The sequence below is a fragment of the Salvelinus sp. IW2-2015 genome, linkage group LG18, assembly GCF_002910315.2.
Source record: "Salvelinus sp. IW2-2015 linkage group LG18, ASM291031v2, whole genome shotgun sequence".
Classification (NCBI taxonomy): Eukaryota; Metazoa; Chordata; class Actinopteri; order Salmoniformes; family Salmonidae; genus Salvelinus; species Salvelinus sp. IW2-2015.
The window spans coordinates 65973983-65991158 of record NC_036858.1 but is presented as its reverse complement, the minus strand read 5'-3'; the positions used below and the strand labels follow the sequence as shown (position 1 = coordinate 65991158).

At 44.8% G+C, this 17176-nt stretch overlaps 1 pseudogene; it reads left to right on the top strand.

The window, feature by feature from the left end:
* Positions 1-17176, top strand: part of LOC111977997 (protein tweety homolog 2-like) — a 115901-nt pseudogene that overhangs the window by 44108 nt on the left and 54617 nt on the right.

The window sequence follows — 17176 nt, the reverse complement described above, 5'->3', positions numbered from 1 at the left end:
AGAATAAGAGCAAATCTTAGATACTAATTACTAGTCTGCAGCTAGAAATTATGTAAACCTAGGATGCTATTACCGACAACAGCTGAAACATCTGTTCTATGAGAACTCTGAAGTATCCATTCTAACCACGAAAGACTTTGATCTTCAGAAAGTGAGAAAGAGACGCGGATGAACTGATTCTCCAGCAGACGGACTGACGAGTCCAACAGAGATCACGACCACACCTGGGCGTAAATATATATTGATTGCAATTATTCCCGAATGAGTGAGCGTTGATGTGCAAAGGATTAGCATTTAAATTAATATAATTATCAACTGTGTAGTGATCCCTTTTTGTCTTTCTCCGTCATATCAGCTTAGCCCACTAGGGAATCTTCCCTATCATTGGTTAGTAACAGATCTACTGTTTGTTGGTGCATTTCTGTGGTTAGTTAGTAAATAAATGATTAAGACAATTGGTGTATGGATGATTCATAGTAAAGGCTGGGTTTGTGCAGATAACCAACAATTTATGACGTTTGGAATGAGACTAACGTGAGGTTAATTAATTGATTGATCAGACTAATTGATCAGATATGAAAATATCTGAAGTTATATTCGGAAAATTATAACTTTATCATCTGAAGATTTTCCTTGGTGCACCGACTTCCTAGTTAATTACATTTACATGATTAGTTTAATCACGTAATAATAATTACAGAGAATTGATTTGATAAAATAACAGTCATCACTTTTAATGATGCCAAGGACACGACAGTAGTAGGTGCCAGGCGCACCAGTTTGTGTCAAGAACTGCAATGCTGCTGGGTTTTTCACGCTTAGCAGTTTTCTATCAAGGATGGTCCACCATCCAAAGGACATCCAGCCAACTTGACCCAATTGTGGGAAGCATTGGAGTCAACATGGGCCAGCATCCCTGTGGAACACTTTTGACACCTTCTAGAGTCCTTGCCCCAACAAATTGAGGCTGTTCTGAGGGCAAAGGGGGGCGGGGGCAACTCAATATTAGGAAGGTGTTCAGTGTAGCCTATGCAGGAATCAAATCCTGCTTCAACCAATTATAGATTGAGCCATGGGAACCACCAAGCTTCTGCTCTCTGGTGGGTCTCTGACCAATATGCCACACTCTCCTGGAGGCTGGATTGATAATTCTGGCTTATTATGAAATCACCATCCCATCACCCACTATCCTACCTCCTTGTCACTTCCCTCAGCAGTGAGGCAGGAAGTGCATCATCGTCAGAGAGACAGACGTAGAGACTCCAGATGACTTCTATGTTCGCTGTTGAAGAGCAGGAATGAACTCCCCATCTGTGGTAATGGAATGGATTAGTGTTTCTGTAGCTTACTCTCTGTGTCATAGCTGTTCCCTACACAGCTGGGCCCGAAAACAGACAGTCGGTGTACCTGACACAGATTAAGCCTAGTCCAAGACTAAGATGCACTTTTAATGGAGATTGAGCCCAAAGCATGTAGAACCAATATAGCCTAGTTCCTATCTGAGCTGTTAAATAGTTGTGGTCCTCCGATGGTACAAAGGCCTTACTGTGTCTTATAGACAGACGACAGTCTCTCTTCACAATCAGACTCCACACACACCCACACACACTCTACAACCCACACACACGTTTTGTTCTTCTATCCTATTTTCATTCAAAATCCTATTTGCCCTAACTCCTGAACCTAACCACTACCCCCTTTCCCTAATTCAAACCCTAACCCTAATTGTAACACTAAACCTAACCTCAAAATAGCCTTTATCCTCATGGGGATGTGGGAAATGTCACCATGAGGGAGAATTTTCCTTCTTTCACTATCCTTGTGGGTACTTTTGGGGATTTTATGTCCCCACAATCATCCGTGAACCCAGCAAACAAAGACCTTTGATGAGGATCAATGGCCGGGTATCCTGATGTGCTGCTTCGGTGTTAGTCCTCTTTCTGATAACAATGGCTGCTTTGGCTTCTGCCCACTCCTCCTCTGCCACTCCACACTCCTCAGAAGTGGAGCAGATATCTTAGACTAGGAGGTGATGGAAATGTATTATTTTTTTCTTCTATTTTTAACCTTTATTTTATCAGGTAAGTTGCCTGAACATTCTTATTTACAGCAATGATGTGGGGAATAGTTACAGGGGAGAGGAGGGGGGATGAATGAGCCAATTGAAAGCTGGGGATGATTAGGTGATAGTATGAGGGCCTGATTTGGAAACACTTAATAGTCACCATCAATGGAAGTTGACTTCATAGTTACAGTCAATGGCTGCTTTTTTACCACAGTCACATCACTTTTCCCAGCTTGTTTGAGTTAGTTCATTAGTTCTGGACCATATGGTTGTGTAGCTGTCTGCCCCCCATGCTGACAACCCTGACTGGGATTCTGAATTAACAATCAGACACACAGTTAGAAGACATTCGTTTCAGGAGGAGAAGACAGAAAAACAGTCTGCTCTTCATACCGTTAAGGGAATAATGGGAATTTGGAATGCTTGTATAATCTCTAACTGATATCCCATATGAACTCCACAGACATTCTATAAATAAATAGTTTTCTTCTTTGCTGAGTCTTGGAGGAAGGAGATGGTGAATGAAGAGAGGTTTTGGCATCCAACAGTCAGAGCTCTAGCCTGGTCCCAGATCTGTTTGTGTTGTCCTGCCAATTACCATACGAGTTGGAAAGACAGCACAAACAAATGTGGGACCAGGCTATCAGAGCTCTGCCTGTGTGGGTCAGTCAGAGAGAAAGGTTCTATCTAGCCCTGGTTGGGACCTTACCAGTGACATAACTGTAAACATATTTCCCTCAACCAAACACGCTCTCATCGTAATAGGCTTTGTCTGGAAACGATAGAGTTGAAAGATTAGTTATTTGACTCTGTGTGGTGAAAGAAGGATTTACTTGAACTATTTAGAACGTAAGCAACCATGTTCAAAGTATCAAGCTCTTGGAGAGAGAATGTTTGATAATTGTTGAGGGGAAGGAAGAAGGGTTTTGTTTGGGATGGAGTTGACAAGCCAGTGATAAACTGCCTGGTTGGAGGTCTCTGTGCGTCCCAAATGGCACCCTAGCCCCTAAATAGTGCACAAATAGTACTGCACCATAGGGCTCTGCTCAAAGGTAGTGCACTATGTAGGGAATAGGGTGCCATTTTGGATGCAGATTTGTGTGGGATGGCTGGTGACTGACTGACAGAGCTGTTGACTGAGAGATGGGCCTGGGTCTGGATCTGGGCCTATAGACTCCTAGGTTTGGCTCCTGTCCCAGACAAGGGATTTCAGGAGGGCATCCCCACTGGCTGCTACAGCCTTGGCATCCTTACCCATGCTGTGCTGCGTCTAGAACACAAACATCAGGATGGTACTATAAAGCATCAGAGACCTAAGAAGTAGATATTCTACCCTACAGTATCTGCAGATCTAACAGTAAGGTTAAGGGTTATCTTAAGGTAATGTGATATGAAGTGGTTGAGTTTAGGGTAAAGGTCTGGATATGAAAGTGCATAGTTGTTGTGTTAGACTTGGAGTAAGAACACAGATGTAATAGTACTAATGAGCAACACTGACTTCCCTGTTCAGACATGGGCGTTGCAGTGTGTTTTCAGTGAAGTGAAGCTGCTAGCATCAGGCAAAAGGTTGCTTATTTTTGCTAAGCCACTTTCTCTTTCCTTCCTCTCCTCCACTCCCTTTCAATGTCTTATGCCAGGTATTCCCAAACTGGGGTACGCCAAATAAAAATGTGATACACGATACACATTAAAAAATAAAAATAAATTGAAACGGTACATTTATATTTTCCAATGGGGCTATACAGTTGTGTGAGGTTGTTTTCTAGCCTCATTTCACTGACAAAAAAAAAATTAAACCATCTAGTGTTCAGCGAAATTATTTGACATTTTGTTGTTATTAACATCCAATCAAATTAACCGTTACTCTCTCGCGGGAATTCCACTAACGGTCCGTATGTAACCAAACGTAGCTGCTGCTCATTCCCTTACCTGGGAAAACACCGAACAACGGACAGGGACGTTGGACCATCGAAGAGGCGCAAGTATGATGAGATCTACATTGATTTGGGGTTCACTTATATTGGGAGTTGTGCCTTTCCTCAGCCACAGTGTGTTAAATTTGCAAAAGTACTATCTCACAACTCGATGAAACCTTCACTCTTGCGCAGACATTTTGAAACAAAACATGGCATTTTGAAAAATACGCCACGGGAGTTTTTTGAGCGAGAATTAAGTCGACTTTTGAGTAGTAAGATATGTATAAAAGCAACAGATACCATTAATAAGAAGGGGCTAGAAGCCTCTTATATGGTGAGCTACCAAGTGGCTCGGACAGGCAAGCCCCATACTATTGTGGAGGACTTAATTCTTCCTGCTGTCACGGATATGGCTGGGACAATGCTGGTGGAGAAGGCCAAAAATCTATATAGGCAATGTCTTCATCAAACAACATTGTTTCTCGACGCGTAAGTACCATGGCAGGAGATGTTTTGAAACAATTACTGCTTCGCATACAAGCCAGTGAATTATATGCCTTACAGCTGGATGATTCAACAGACGTGGCGGGCCTGGCACAGCTCCTGGTATATGTCCGTTACGTTTATGGGGGGGTCAATTAAGGAAGACATCCTCTTCTGCAAACCACTGGAAACCAGGACAACAGGAGAGGATATTCTTAAAGTACTGGACAGCTTTGTGACAGCAATTGGACTTTGGTGGTCAAGATGTGTTGGTATCTGTACTGATGGTGCAAACAGGGAGACATAGTGAAGGGGTAACACACGTGCAAGCAGTTGCTCCCGACGCCACTTGGGTACACTGTAGCATCCACAAGAGGCTCTTGCTGCCAAGGGAATGCCCGACAGCTTGAAAGACATTTTGGACACTACAATGACAATGGTTAACTTTGTTAAAGCAAGGGCTGTGAACTCTTGTGTATTTTCTGCACTGCAATGATATGGGCAGCGACCATSTAACGCTTTTACAACATAGAGAAGTGTGCTGGTTATCAAGGGGCAAAGTATTGACAAGTTTTTTTTAAATTGAGAGACAAGCTTAAAGTTTTATTTACTGACCATAATTTTCACTTGTCTGGGTGATGTTTTTCCTCCTGCTTGAATGATCTGAATCTAGGATTACAGGGACTCTCGCAACTATATTCAATGTGCGGGACAAAATTGAGGCAATGATTAAGAAGGTGGAGCTCTTCTCTGTTTGCATTAACATGGACAAGGACAACACACAGGTCTTTCCATCATTGTATGAATTTTTGTGTGCAAAGAACTCAAGTTTACGGACAATGTCAAATGTGATATCGCGAAGCACCTGAGTGAGTTGGGTGCGCAATTACGCAGGTACTTTCCCGAAGCAGATGAGACAAACAACTGGATTCATTATCCCTTTCATGCCCTGCCTCCAGTCCACTTACCGATATCTGAACAAGAGAGCCTCATTGAAATTGCAACAAGCGGTTCTGTGAAAATGTAATTTAATCAGAAGCCACTGCCAGATTTCTGGATTGCGCTCAGAGTAGGCAGGGCCTTGGAAAATCGCGCTGTTTAGACACTGATGCCCTTTGCAACCATGTACCTATGTGAGAGTGGATTCTCGGTCCTCACTAGCATAAAACTAAATACAGGCACAGAATGTGTGTGGGAAAGGATTTAAGACACTCTCTCCAATACAACCCAACATTGCAGAGTTATGTGCATCCTTTCAAGCACACACTTCTCATTAACCTGTGGTGAGTTATTCACAATTTTCGATGAACAAATAAGGTTTTATATATAAGATGGTTAAATACAGAGCAAAATTATTGATTATTTTTATATTATTATAAAAAATAATAATGTCCTTTAAGAGCTCTTTGTCACTTCCCATGTCCTTTAAGAGCTCTTTGTCACTTCCCACGAGCCGGGTTGTGACACTCATACTCATTCTTATGTTTAATAAATGTATCTGTGGCAGGCTTACAATGATGGCAAAAACAACATTTGAGAGTACGCTAACCCTGGTGCTAGAGGGGGTACACAGCTGGAGGTTGAATGTTTGAAGGGGTACGGGACTATAAAAAGTTTGGGAACCACTGTCTTATGCCATCTGGGCTGTTTGTGGAATTCAGACCTTCAAATGCTTTCAAATCGTTTCCCTCAATATCCATCATAGACAACCATTCTGTGCATTACTCTCCTAACCACCTTTCTATGTCTGTCAATCATCTTCTCAATGGCATACAGTATATTCTGTCACTTTCATGTTCTCTTTTCCTCCGAACCCAACAAACCAAAATGTCTCTTAACCCTTCTCTCAAGACATAATATCTATTTTGGGGTGTAAAACATCAGCTGTGGTTACCATCACATTAAACTGGTAAAAAAAAGTGGAATATATTCATGAAGAGGTTTTTCAAGATTTTATTACCCAAAATTAACCAGCGGAGAAGGAATCTATCTTTGGGAGACAGAACGGCTACAGCACTTTAGAGCCATGTTTCATTTCATGCCTGACCTCATCCATTCTGAGCTCATCCATTCAAATGTAATTGAAGGAACCCTCCTCTCCTCCTCACCATTGAGCTGAGACAATCAGTTTGAGTAAGAGCCCGGTGTCGTGTCTTTGCTATGGATTAAGTGTTATATGACATGCTATTTTATCAAATAAATTCTCTGTAATTAATATTGCCTGATTAAACTAATCATGTACATGTAATTAACTAGGAAGTCGGAGCACCACGGAAAAATGTTTATAGAGCTGTTGTCTTCTGAATAAACTCTTAAAGACCTGGTAATCTTTTATATCAATAGCAGTCAATTAGCAATCGTCACCTTATTCAGTCTCATCTGAACGTCGTAAAATTCTTGGTTAACTTCACAAACCCATGCTAACAAGTTGAATCATCAATACAACATTTTGTTTAATTATTTATTTACTAAATACCTAAATAATCACACAGAATAACATATACACAGGATGGATCATACATTGATTAATAATTATGTCATACAAGTAAACGTCCCTAGTGGACGGAACCGATATGATGGCTGGTTACACAAAGAAAGGGAGTTTGGTTTGAATGAAAGCACGGGAAGAATGAGGAACAAAAGGATTGGGTCTCTATCAGACCTTATAAAGCTAGGCTATCGGAAATACAGAATCTTATGCATTCTAAATAACTGCCCATTTGGAAAAGGAAAATGCAATAAATATTTACTCTGGGTTGCCCAGCAGAGATCTCCCTTGTCCTTTGAGGAATAGGTCTTGTGGTAGAACGGATACGTTGTAGTACCATCGTCGTGTGGTTGAACGAATACTTTGTGTACCCTGTCTTTCTAAAGAGATTGTCCGTCCTTTCCTAGCCCAAGTTTACAGCTGCTGCTGCTAACTCGATGTCTAGGATGTATCACTTCTTTAGTGAATAAGAGTTCAAAGTTCATATCAAGTTGCCATACTATAAGCTCATGCTATACTCTGGCTGGTATAGTCACATTCATCCTTCCAGCGTGGCGATCATCACCTCCACATTGAAATTCGCCCCCTTAAGCGTATGGACATCAGTCCTCACGTCATCGGGAACACAATGTTAATTTCGTTAGGTTGTAGTCATTCAACCATTCGCAACCAGAGCTCACGCTGAGGTTGGCTTAGTTCTGTAGTTGATATTAGCCCTTTTAAACATATGAACAGCAGTCCTCACGTCATCGAGAACACAAGAGGTTGACTTTTGTCAATGGCCTTTTGTAGTGGGGGAGAGAAGGGCCTGCTTCATATTTCACAACAAATGCCTGGGCCACTGAGTGAGCATAGTTCACTTATGAAAACAATTCTCTCATTTAGAAGCTAAAATTACATTTAAACTTTTCACAAATAGTTTCATATTTAAACATTTAAATTGCACAACAATTATATATGAATCTGATAACTAGGATGTGTAGACTTTCCAAGATACAGTTTATGTCGTCTTATCATCAGTAATAATGTCTCAGATGACAACTGATCTGACATCATATTCTTTAAGTACCAACGGATACTTCCAACTGGTTGGATTACCTAAAGATTGTTCTTCCCCAACCTTTTGATGTTACAATACTCTCTCTGTGTTAACAAAAGGGCTTCCCAAGAGTCCATTCTGTAGAGTGGAGAGAAAAATGGGGACAGGTATTTATGGGGGGGTCATAAACCTTGCCAACAGGGCAACATCATGACACAAGATGCATAATTCTTCTTTTCCTGTATCTCAAACTAGATCTCAAGCTGAAATATAATAATACCGCCATAGTACAGTGGCTAAAGTGATGCTCCACATGGTACTGTCCTAATCAGTGTACAGTAGGCCACATGGTACTGTCCTAATCAGTGTGCAGTAGGCCACATGGTACTGTCCTAATCAGTGTACAGTAGGCCTCATGGTACTGTTCTGATCAGTGTACAGTAGGCCTCATGGTACTGTCCTGATCAGTGTACAGTAGGCCTCATGGTACTGTCCTGATCAGTGTACAGTAGGCCTCATGGTACTGTCCTGATCAGTGTACAGTAGGTCTCATGGTACTGTCCTGATCAGTGTACAGTAGGCCTCATGGTACTGTCCTAATCAGTGTAGCATAATGTATTTGTTCTGTATCTGCCAATGTCACCTTAACTCCCTGAACCAACCTTCTGACCAGCTTTATCTTCTTCCCGTGGGTACTCTTCTCTTTCGCTTTCTTTTTTCTCTCTTTCTCTCACTTTCTTTCTTTCCTTTCTATCTTTCCCTCCTTTTATCCTTCTCTTACTTTCTTTCCTTCTTTTACTCTTAATTCCCTTAATTTCTTAATTCCTCTCGTTCTTTCTCTCTACCCCCCATAGCCAAAGGCAGTAGTGAGTGAGGACTCCACACACAGTGAATACCAAACTACCTCATTACTTCCACCCAGCAGTCCCCCAGAACCAAACGACAGCGCTGTCCCCTCCTCCACAAACACAAGCAATATGAGTGGTCGGTACTCCCACTGAATGCCAAGTACCTAGGGCTGAATGGAAGCATTTATTGCCCTTTTTAATGATCAAATACCAGGATGTCGCTGTCTCTGAAAAGCCTTTCCCAGTCAACAACCCTGGAAGCATGTTGTAATTAAGTGGGGAGTGAAGTGGTAGTGTAACCATGCTCCACATTTGGGCTGTGTCCCAACTGGCACCAGATGTGCGCTACTTTACATAAATAGTCAGAAATAGTGGTCTATATAGGAAATAGGGTGCCATTTTGGATGCAGTCTTGGTACCCCTTTAATCTTATGTGTGTTTGGCCAATTTGGTGTAAATAAAAGTGTTACAGAAAAATGTGAGTAGCAGGAAGTTTATAATTCTCTTGGTTGTTTATGTGTGTTTCAAGGAGGGTGCTGCCCTGGTTGCTAGACCTCATTTGCAGCAGTATGATTACGCATGATTGTGCTGTGTTTTTGCCCATTGAAGGCCATTCAAAAATCCTATAAAAGTTACAAAACTACAAGGCTACTTCCTGGAAAATGCTGTGTTACTTCCATAGTGTATTAGACCTCTAGAACTGAGAACTTCATTGTCAAGCCTGCCCTGTAATATTCACATAAATCCCATATGGGTCCTGGTTAAAAGTAGTGCACTAAATAGAGAATAGGGTGTCATTTGGGACAGAACTTAACTCTTGCTAATCATATGTAAATGAACAGAGTATTCTGTGTGTACTGACACCTCTCTTCCTCTCCCCCTCTTCTCCTCTCCCCCTTTCCTCTCCCTCTCTTCCTCCTCCCCCCTTTCCTCGCCTCTCCCCCTTTCCTCTCCTCTCCCCCTCTTCCTCTCTTCTCTCCTCCTCTCCCCCTCTTCTCCTCTCCCCCTTTTCTCTCTCCTCTCCCCCTCTTCGCCTATCCCCTTCTTCTCCTCTCCCCCTTCTTCCTCTCCATCTCTCCTCCTCCTCCTCCAGGTGACGGGCACCATGGGTAGCATGGAGAGTGGTCTGAAGCAGCACCTGGCGAGGTTGGATGAGACTTCGCCACGCGGGGAGACTACGTACAGACCCTCCACTTCATGCAGCAGATGGCTGACAACGTCATCAAACAGCTGTTGGGCCTGCCTGACTGGGACATGGCTAAAGTAGATTTGGCCGCTATCGCAGACAGATCACATACATAGAGTACTACAGGTATAGATAACCAGACCAGACCACATTGTAGAGTACTACATGTATAGATAACCAGACCACATACGTAGAGTACTACATGTAAAGATAACCAGACCAGACCACATACGTAGAGTACTACAGTATAGATAACCAGACCACATACGTAGAGTACTACAGGTATAGATAACCAGACAGACCACATACGTAGAGTACTACATGTATAGATAACCAGACCACATACGTAGAGTACTACAGGTATAGATAACCAGACCACATACGTAGAGTACTACATGTATAGATAACCAGACCACCATACGTAGAGTACTACAGGTATAGATAACCAGACCAGACCACATACGTAGAGTACTACAGGTATAGATTACCAGACCACATACGTAGAGTACTACAGGTATAGATAACCAGACCACATACGTAGAAGTACTACATGTATAGATAACCAGACCACATACGTAGAGTACTACATGTTATAGATAACCAGACACACATACGTAGAGTACTTCATGTATAAGATAACGAGACCACATACGTAGAGTACTACATGTAAGATAACCAGAGTACATAGAGTCTTCATGTATAGATAACCAGACACATACGTAGAGTACTACAGGTATAGATAACCAGACCAGACCACATACGTAGAGTACTACATGTATAGATAACCAGACCAGACCACATACGTAGAGTACTTCATGTATAGATAACCAGACCACATACGTAGAGTACTACATGTATAGATAACCAGACCAGACCACATACGTAGAGTACTTCATGTATAGATAACCAGACCACATACGTAGAGTACTACATGTATAGATAACCAGACCAGACCACATACGTAGAGTACTACAGGTATAGATAACCAGACAGACCACATACGTAGAGTACTACAGGTATAGATAACCAGACCACATACGTAGAGTACTTCATGTATAGATAACCAGACCAGACCACATACGTAGAGTACTTCAGGTATAAATACCAGACCAGACCACATACGTAGAGTACTACATGTATAGATAACCAGACCACATACTAGAGTACTACATGTATAATAACCAGACCAGACCACATACGTAGAGTACTTCATGTATAGATAACCAGACCACATACGTAGAGTACTACAGGTAAGATAACCAGACCAGACCACATACGTAGAGTACTACAGGTATAGATAACCAGACCAGACCACATACGTAGAGTACTACAGGTATAGATAACCAGACCAGACCACATACGTAGAGTACTACAGGTATAGATAACCAGACCAGACCACATACATAGAGTACTACAGGTATAGATAACCAGACCAAACCACATACATAAGGAGTACTACATAGTATAGATAACCAGACCAGACCACATACGTAGAGTACTTCAGTGTATAGATAACCAGACCACATACGTAGAGTACTACAGGTACAGATAACCAGACCAGACCACATACGTAGAGTATACAGGTATAGATAACCAGACCAGACCACATACGTAGAGTACTACAGGTATAGATACCAGACCAGACCACATACGTAGATACTCATGTATAGATAACCAGACCACATACGGAAGTACTACAGGTACAGATAACCAGACCAGACACATACATAGAGTACTACAGGTATAGATAACCAGACCAACCACATACGTAGAGTACTACATGTATAGATAACCAGACCAGACCACATACGTAGAGTACTTCATGTATAGATAACCAGACCACATACGTAGAGTACTACAGGTACAGATAACCAGACCAGACCACATACATAGAGTACTACAGGTATAGATAACCAGACCAAACCACATACGTAGAGTACTACATGTATAGATAACCAGACCAGACCACATACGTAGAGTACTTCATGTATAGATAACCAGACCACCATACGTAGAGTACTACAGGTATAGATAACCAGACCAGACCACATACGTAGAGTACTACAGGTATAGAGTAACCAGACCAGACCACATACGTAGGAGTACTACATGTATAGATAACCAGACCAGACCACATACGTAGAGTACTACAGGTATAGATAACCAGACCAGACCACTACGTAGAGTACTTGCATGTAAGATAACCAGACGCACATACGTAGAGTACATACAGGTACAGATAACCAACCAGACACATACGATAGATACAACAGGTATAGATAACCAGGACCAGACCACATAACGTAGAGTACTACAGGTTATAGATAACCAGACCAGACCACATACGTAGAGTACTACAGGTATAGATAACCAGACCAGACCACATACATAGAGTACTACAGGTATACGATAACCAGACAGACCACATTACATAGAGTACTACAGGTATAGATAACCAGACCAAACCACATACATAGAGTACTACATGTAAAGATGACCAGACCAGACCGCATATAGACCAGGGCCTGGTTTCCCAAAAGCATCTGCAGGCTAAGTTCATCGTTAGAACCTTTGCAGGAGCATCGTTAAATCTCCTAGCTGTTTCCCAAAGCCATCGCTACTAAAGTTACACTTGAAAATTGTCATTACTTAACGCCTCCGGCCACTCGTAGAACAGCTAGGTCTGACGTTAATGCTTTTTTGCCCTCCGGTGTGACTTTATAGAGAGAAGATCTCCACTAAACACAAAATCAAGATGTTTATCTATCTTTCAGTGACCGCTGATAACTTCAGAACGAATGTGACTAGGAATGTATTTGCAATTGTTACAAACAAGCTAAGGATAAAAATATACTTTAATTGAAAACCGAGATGACTGCATAAACAGCCTACAGTATAGCCTAGATAAGTCTATATCATTCAATAATATTGAAATCTATTTAATTTTCATTCAATTGTAAGCGGCTGTCGGTAATTTTTGCCTCAATATATTTAATGATGTGTAACAACACATGCGCAGTGTGAGGGCAGTGTGTGTGTGAGAGAGGTATTGTAATGAATGGCTACCTCTCATTCAGTAAGATACACTACATGACCAAAAGTATATGGAAACCTGTTCGTCGAACATCTCATTCCAATATCATGGGCATTAATATTGAGTTGGTCCCCCCGTTGCTGCTATAATGGCCTCCACTCTCCTGGGAAGGCTTTCCAATAGATGTTGGAGCATTGTTGCTGGGACTTGCTGTAATGGTTTTCTTCCTGGGATGAAGGAGAGGACCAAAACGCAGCGCGGCTAGTGTTCAACATAATTTAATAAAGAATATGTGAACACTACAAACAACAAAACAATAAATGTGAAGGTGCGGACTCCGAACGCACCCCTAAAACTCAAGAGGATGGTCTGGGTGGGCATCTGTCCGCGGTGGCGGCTCCGGCGCAGGACGAGGACACCACTCTACCACTGTCTTTGTCCCCCTCCTTAGCGTCCTTTGAGTGGCGACCCTCGCCCCCGGACTGGTCTAGGACCTTCACCAAGGCCCCCCTAGATAGAGAAGGATATAGCTCAGGACAGAGAGGTAGCTCAGGACAGAGAGGTAGCTCAGGACAGAGAGGAGCTCAGGACAGAAGAGTAGCTCAGGACAGAGAGGTAAGCTCCAGGACAGAGAGGTAGCTCAGGACAGAGAGGTAGCTCAGGACAGAGAGTAGCTCAGACAGAGAGTAGCTCAGGACAGAGAGGTAGCTCAGAACAGAGAGGTAGCTCAAAGAGAGTAGCTCAACAGAGAGGTAGCTCAACGAGAGACAAGACGAGGTAGCTCAAGACAGAGAGGTAGTCAAGACAGAGAGGCAGCTCACGACAGAGGGGCAACTCCGGACTGAAAAAGCAGCTCCGGACAGAGCGGCACCACCTCGGACTGAGCGGCACCACTCCGGACTGAGCGCCACCACCTCCGGACTGAGCGGCACCACCTCCGGACTGAGCGCACCACCTCCGGACTGAGCGGCACCACCTCCGGACTGAGCGCACCACCTCCGGACTGAGCGGCACACCTCCGACTGAGCGGCACCACCTCCGGACTGAGTGGCAGCTCATGACTGGAAGGCTGCTCATGACTGGCTGGCGGCTCCTGGCTGGCGGCTCTGGCGGCTCCTGATGACGGGCGGCCTGGCGGCTCCTGACTGACGGGCGCTCTAACGGCTCGGGACAGACGGGCTGGTTTACCGGCTCGGGACAGACGGGCGGCTCAGACGGCGCTGGGCTGGCGGGCGGCTCAGGCGGCGCTGGCAGACGGCGGCGCAGCGGCGTTGAGCAGACGAGCGGCACAGGCGGCGTTGGGCAGACGGATGGCTCAGACGGCGCTGGGCACGCAGTCAGCTCAGACGGCGCTAGGCAGACGAGCAGTGCAGGCGGCGTTGGGCAGACGGCCGACTCTGACCTGCTGAGGCGCACAGTAGGCCTGGTGCGTGGTGCCGGAACTGGTGTACCGCTGGAGCACGCACCTCAGGGCGGGGAGCAGGAACGGCACATGGACTTCAAGCGCACTATAGCCTGGTGCGTGGTACCGGCACTGGGGTCGGCTGAGGCACGCACCTAGTGCGAGCAGGCAGGGCGTGCGCGGGCTTGAGACCACGAGCTGACTGTACTAGTGCGAGTGCGCGATGATGGGCACGGAAGCAGAGCTTGGTGCCGGTGGAGTGCCGAACTGAGTACTGGCTGGAGACGACCGCCTACGGGGAGGATGGTGGGAGGGGACAGGAGCTCTGGAGACGCACTGGAAGCCTGGTGCATGGTGTAGGCACTGGTGTACTGGGCTGGGGCGGGAAGGTGGCGCCGGATATACCGGGCCGTGGCGACTTGCCCCTTGAGCACGAGCCTGCCCAACTCTAACCTGGTTGCATGCTCCCCGTAGCCCGACCAGTGCGGGGAGTGATAACCCGCACTGGGCTGTTGGCGAACCGGGACAGGAAGGCCTTCCCCAAACTGCTGCCACAAAGTGGAAGTACAGAATCATCTAGAATGTCATTGTATGCTGTACGTTAAGATTTCCCTTCACTGGAACCAAAGGGCTTTGCCCGAACCATGAAAACAGCCCCATTATTCCTCCTCCACCAAACTTTACAGTTGGCACTATGAATTCGGCAGGTAGCATTCTCCTGTCATCCTCCAAACCCAGATTCGTCGTTGAACTGTAGATGGTGAAGTTCTATTCTTCTGATTCTATCAATTCTATCCTCCTGATTCCTCCTTACAAGCAAAAATTAAAGCAGGAAGCACCAGTGACTTGGTCTATAAAAAATTGGTCAGATGAAGCAGATGCTAAACACAGGACTGTTTTGCTATCACAGACTGGAACATGTTCCGGGATTCTTCCGATGGCATTGAGGAGACACCCACATCAGTCACTGACTTTATCAATAAGTGCATCGAGATGTCGTCCCCGTAGTGACTGTGCGTACATACCTCAACCAGAAGCCATGGATTACAGGCAACATTCGCACTGAGCTAAAGGTGAGAGCTGCCGCTTTCAAGGTCGCACTCTAACCCGGAAGCTTATAAGAAATCCTGCTATGCCCCTCCGACAAACCATCAAACAGACAAAGCGTCAATACAGGGCTAAGATTGAATCGTACTACACCGGCTCCGACGCTCGTCTTATGTGGCAGGGCTTGCAAACTTTTTTCAGACTACAAAGGGAAGGCACAGCCGCAAGCTGCTGACACTAGCACTACCCCACAAGCTAAATCACTTCAATGCTCGCTTCGAGGCAAGCAACATTGAGGCATGCATGAGAGCATCAGCTGTTCCGGACGACTGTATGATCACGCTCTCCGTAGCCGACGTGAGTAAGACCTTTAAACAGGTCAACATTCACAAGATCGGGGCCAGACGGATTACCAGGATGTGCTGACCACACTGGCAGGTGTCTTCACTGACATTTCAACATGTCCATGATTGAGTCTGTAAACCAACATGTTTCAAGCAGACCACCATAGTCCCTGTGCCCAAGAACACGAAGGCAACGTGCCTAAAGGACTACAGACCCGCAGCCTCACGTCTGTAGCCATGAAGTGCTTTGAAAGGCTGGTAATGGCTCACATCAACACATTATCCCAGAAACCCTAGACCACTCCAATTTGCATACGCCCAAACAGATCCACAGATGATGCAATCTCTATTGCACTCCACACTGTCCTTTCCCACCTGGACAAAAGGAACACCTACTGTATGTGAGAATGCTATTCATTGACTACATTGTGGTCCCGTGTGGCTCAGTTTGGTAGAGCATGGCGCTTGCAACGCCAGGGTTGTGGGTTCATTCCCCACGGGGGGACCAGGATGAATATGTATGAACTTTCCAATTTGTAAGTCGCTCTGGATAAGACGCGTCTGCTAATGACTTAAATGTAAATGTAAATGTACAGCTCAGCGTTCAACACAATAGTACCCTCAAAGCTCATCACTAAGCTAAGTCCTGGGACTAAACACCTCCGTCTGCAACTGGATCCTGGACTTCCTGACGGGCCACCCCCAGGTGGTGAGGGTAGGTAGCAACACTTCTGCCACACTGATCCTCACCATGGAGCCCCCCAGTTGGTGCGTGCTCAGTCCCCTCCTGTACTCCCTGTTCACCCACAACCGCATGGCCAGGCACGACTCCAGCACCATCATTAAGTTGCAGACGACAAAACAGTGGTAGGCCTGATCACCGAAATGACGAGACAGCCTATAGGGATGAGGTCAGAGACCTGGCCGGGTGGTGCCAGAATAACAACTTATCCCTCAACGTAACCAAGACTAAGGAGATGATTGTTGACTACAGGAAAAGGAGGACGAGCACGCCCCCATTCTCGCTTCGACGGGGCTGTGTGGGGCAGGTTGAGAGCTTCAAGTTCCTTGGTGTCCACATCAACAAACTAGAATGGTCCAAACACACCAAGACAGTCGTGAAGAGAGCACGACAAAGTCTATTCCCCCTCAGGAAACTAAAAGATTTGGCATTGGTCCTGAGATCCTCAAAGTTCTACAGCTGCAACATTGAGAGCACCTGACTGGTTGCATCACTGCCTGGTACGGCAATTGCTCGGCCTCCGACCGCAAGGCACTACAGAGGGTAGTGCGTATGGTCCAGTACATCACTGGGGCTTAGCTG